Raw genomic sequence first — 5,156 nt, 5'->3', positions numbered from 1 at the left:
CCTACAGCACCTGGTCTTCCTAGGTGGTCTCTCATCCAAGTACTAACCAGGCCCGGCCCTGCTTAGCTTCCGAGAAAAGATGGGATCGGGCTTGTTCAGGGTAGCCTGGCCATAGACACCAAGAGTCATATGTGAATAGCCCATTTTTCTGTGTTCATTCGAGAATTCAGCTGCCACTATGTCTTCAAGCTTCCCAGCTTCATAGAGTCATTCTGTCGCGTGATGTTTAACTAAAATGATTCAATCCCTGATCCATCTCGGGTTCATCTGTGGTACACTAATCGATATTTCCAAAGAACCTCAGACAGAATCTATTTCTTCTAATCACTCCTTATTCTAATTTGTTGAATCTGATGAACTCTTCATTGATCTTTTTCATTTATAATCTCTTCGGTTTCCATCTGTTTTGAATTGATCCAAATGGGCCATATAGCTCCTATGCCATTTTTAAATTTTCATCTTGAAATTCCCAAAAGACAATTGTGTGAATAGACAGACTTTCACTGAAGAAGAGGATTCATTCTGGAAGGAAGCTGCATGTTTCTCAATCAGAGCACAACAGAGAGACGATTTATTCTGATCATGAACCATCTCTGTTTTTAAATATGGCCAAACGCTCAGGAACTTCCCACTGGCTGTTTCTCTTCCTCACGTCCTTGTCTCTTGCCATATTCTGCTGAAGTTCTCCCGACTCCTCAGAGTTCGACCCCCTCTGCTTCCCCAGGTTCCCAGGACTGCTGTAGCCTCCTTCTATTTATAGGGCAGTTGGTGAAAACAAATTTCCCTTTCTGTGTTTTGCAGAGTTTTATTTGTTTCATTCACAGTCTATTCTGGTCATGCCAAGGCCACTCTCTGTTCATATATAAAATAGACTTAAAAGGTTATTATTTGCTGAACAACATTTTTTTTTTTTTACCTAAAGAATGTTCTACCAACTTTTAAAGTAGTACTTCCCACCCCAACTCCCCAACCTGAAGAAGCTCATACAAAAAAAAAAAAACTGTAAAAAACAAAAAAAACAAAAACAAAAAAAGTATCAATGTAGGCTCCTCCCTTTTGGGACTCAGGGTTAAAAAGGGTATTTTGGAATGAGCAGACAAGTAAGGGCCTGTATAGAGAGATAAGAAATTAGATAGAAAAATTAAGACAATGATGTCCACATCTGGATTTGGATAGAGACATTCACTATGTGTTTGTATCATCCTCCACACTGTAAGACCTCTTCTCTCTTTCCATTGTGCATGTAGCTTCTTGGGTTTCAACCTTTCTTTATGTTATCGAACCGTTGGAATGAATAGTGCATGGTGGTAAATAGAGAGGTGGGCGGCCCTTCAAATATGTTAAGCAAGAATCTTGACCATTCTGTTTAAAAAAGAAAACTTCTCCCTGATATATAACACTTATGATTTTTATGATCTCACCATGCCCACATTTCTTACTCTGTTATCTCTCTCTGGGCTCTCCATCTGATTTCCATAATGTATGTTCATAGCGCACATGTTTATTACAACAGATTGCTAAGTTAACTTATCATGGCTTTTCTGCATTTATATTTTCTCCCGATTTAAGAGTTTAAGAGACACCAAGGCAAATTTGACAGTTACCTAATAAAGCTGAAATTCTGTCTACAATTGGAGTATCCTGGGACTCTGACTGCCTTTGGCTCTGTGAACGCATGCTGTATGCTAGTGTTACATCGATCGGAATGAGTCTGCCTGCAGTGAGCCCTAGGCATGCTCTGGGCCGTGAAACTTAAGGGGAGTGAGGGACTATGTAATCATTGGGAGAACAGCTTAGGTACGATTGATCGATGCTCATGACAGTAACAATGAACCTCTCTCTAGAGGGGCGTATTGCAATTGTGAACTCAAGCAAGTATAAGTGGGATAGGGAGGAACTTCAATTTTTCTCCAAGTAAAGAAACTAGTTCAGAGGTCACAGCTGATGCATGATTAACTGCTCCATTCTTTGGGGTGTCTGCAAAGATGGGCTAGTATTTATGAAAACCTATTGATAATTCTGTAAATAGTCTCTCAATTCTGAATATACACCTTTGCTTTGGGTTATTACAGAAAGGAACTAATTTAAAAGAAATCTGGCTTGCTGCAATCAAATATTGAGAACAATTGCACTCAAAAAAAAAAAATCTCTCTCTTGAAAGTGAAATGCTGATGGTTCAAAGGGTTTAGGGTAGAAGAAGCCTTCAGAGGTTGCACAGTGTAGCTTCTCCTGCAGTGCTTGAATGAGTGCTGATGGTCATTTTAATCGATGGGTGAGACATCTCGGTGATGAGGAGTTTCCCTTCTTGCAAGACCATTCCAGTTTTGTTTACTTGGAAATTGTACTGGTATGAAAATTTTCTTCCTGCGACTTATAGTGTTGGTCTCAGTTCTGACATTTGAGCACCGTTTACTTCATTCTCATCTTTCTTTTGAAGTCTTTCATATATATGAATAGAGCTTTTCAGTTCCTGCTATGCTTTTTACATTTCCAGTCTTTGTTAATTCTGATATTCATCAAATGACATAATTTGGACAATATTATTTTTGTCGATACCCTCTCTATAAGGCCAGCACGTCAATATCTTTTAAAAATGTGGAACCCAAGACAAAATACAGTGTTCTGGATTTGGAAGGAAAAGTTCGTATTACAATGGGGCATACCTTTCAATTTTGGATATTGATATTTATTTACAACTCAAGGTAATATGAGATGTTTTAGCAGCCACATCTCAATACTGTCTTATGATGGGCATTTTTTATAATAAGAACTGCTCTTATATGAGGTTTCTCTCACTCTGAAATTGTACAGTTGACTTTTGAGCCATTACTTAGTCTTTATATTTATCCCCATCAAGTTGCATGTTGTTAATTACAATCCACTCTTCAAACCCAACAAAATTTTTAAAATTTATTGTCAATTATTGTCAAATGGATTCATTCCTTAAGTTAATGTTACCTATACAGTTAATAAAAATGCCTGTTTAGTAAAAGTGCCTTAAGTGACTTAATCAGATCACTGATAAAAATTGGAACAGGACAGGGCGAAGTATATGTCTCATCCAGCACTCCACCATGAGGCCAATACCAATATATTAATTTGCTGTTTGGATATAATTCATGAATTTTATTAAGTCCCTGAACTGTACTATCGCCCAGCCTCCGATTGTTCTTGAGAATCGTAGAAAAAGTGTTCATATTTCTCTCTGTAGTTCCCATCTACTCTTTACTAATTTAGATTATTCTTTACTAATTTAGGGATTCTATTGCAAAGAATATGAAATGGGCATGATTTGTTCTCAGTGAAGCCATTGTAACTGCTAGTAATTAGTTTTATCTGAAAAACGCCCACTAAACATCCCGTTAAAAATTCTCAACATTTTTCAGAAATGGAGAAAAGGAAGCAGGGGGTGTGGCAGAGACAAAGACACTTAACAGAAAGGGCCATGAGAAGTCAAATCTACATAAAGGACTCAATTCTAATTCTCACTGGTGGGATAAGATGAACATATATCACGTGTCATAGCTTGAGCTGCTATAACCAATTGCCATAGACTGGATGGCTCAAATAACGATTTATTTCTCACAGTTCTGGAGGCTGGGCAGTTCAAGATCAAGGTGCTGGCAGATTCAATGTCTGGCAAGTGTCTGCTTCCTGGTTTGCTAATTGCCGTCTTCTTGTAATCCCCGTTGGTGGAGAGCAGCGAGAGACAGAGCGATCTCTCCAGTCTCCTACAAGGGCACTAATGCCATTCGTGAGGGCCTCACACTCATGACTAAGTACCTCTCAAGGCCCCATCTCCTGACACGGTCACGCCGACAGTTAAGACTTCGACATATGATTTCTGGGGGACACAAACAGTTTGTCGCAGGAAGATAGCTCCTGGAAGGAAGCCTGACACTGACGGAGTCATTGCCAAGTTCTCCCGTGAGGAGCAGGAGAACAGAAGCCCAATAGGGGGACGGGGAGGTGGCGGTGATGGCTGACGAAGCGTGGCATGTGCTCCAGTGTCCCAAACCCACTTTCTTCCGGTTTTGAAAACTGGCGAGGTTTTTCACTATTTTCAGTTTTTCTGAGTCTCATCCCATCCTTGACTATTTGCCAGTAGACGTTCACTCCACACATGCACTGGCTGTGCTTCCTCAGCCCTTGCATACATTTCGTCTGTGCTTGAGACGTAAAGGTGATTTAACGCAACTTGGCTGCTTATCGTTTCCTCGTCTACTGCAGACTTCTGTCCCCTGGTATCCAAGTCTGTTCTATCAGTTCTAATTTGAGGATCACTCTTTTTATTAAAGAAGTAGAAGTAAAATAGAAATTGAATAGCTTTGCTTTTTCTCTGCCTCTGGTTATCATTATATCACAGATCTCATTCTCTGAGGCTGTGCCTTCCCTTTTTCTAAGCACTTACATAAAGCAAATGAGCACTGTGGGCTAACTCTGTAGCAGGTATGAACTAAGTGTTTTATTTACCTTGTTCTACCCAATGTAGAGGCATTGTTATTCTCCTTTTATAAGTGCAGACATCAGATGTAAGAGGAATTGGGTAATTTGCCAAGACTACATAAAGGAGCAACATTGCCAAGCTTCGAATCGAGTCCGTCTGTCTTAAAATTACATCCTCATAAGCAACATATTCTGCGATGTCAATTTAGAGTTTTTAGCATATTATTTTGAAGCTATCGTATGGGGCTTTTGCCGTCCTAATTATCTGCCCTAGCCCCAGGTTTGCGACAATGCGTTTTCTCTGGTTTTAGCTATGAGACTCTCCTATTTTTTTTATACATGCTTTTTAAAAATCCAAGTTCAATGTATCTATAGCTACATTAAATATATTTTTCTGTATTCTTTTATTTAGACTGTATTTTCAGGATGATTTTTTAAAAACAGCTCATTCGACTTGAACCACATATCTAAACTTTAGGAATTGATATTCTTTGTTAATGAGCGCAGGTCGTCAAAACAAATCTATGCTCAGCTGGAGCCGGTCCCCACTGGTCCACTCTGGTAGTTTCGTCAGTGGGAAGCTGCATGGGTGTGGAGGCCATTCATTCTAAAGGCATCAAGCAAGCAACGCAGGGTGTGTGTGGTCGTCCACAGGTTGTGCTCGCTGTACGCACACACAGCGTAGCACACACAGCGTAGCACACGCGTCT

The 5,156-nt window shown here is 39.9% G+C and overlaps 1 pseudogene; it reads right to left on the bottom strand.

Moving 5' to 3' along the window:
* Positions 1-117, bottom strand: LOC111741117 (annotated as a pseudogene).
* Positions 118-5,156: the final 5,039 nt, after the last annotated feature.

Source organism: Pteropus vampyrus, unplaced genomic scaffold, assembly GCF_000151845.1.
Source record: "Pteropus vampyrus isolate Shadow unplaced genomic scaffold, Pvam_2.0 Scaffold73, whole genome shotgun sequence".
NCBI lineage: Eukaryota > Metazoa > Chordata > Mammalia > Chiroptera > Pteropodidae > Pteropus > Pteropus vampyrus.
The sequence above is the reverse complement of the archived record's forward strand: the minus strand, read 5'-3'. Positions and strand labels throughout refer to the sequence as shown.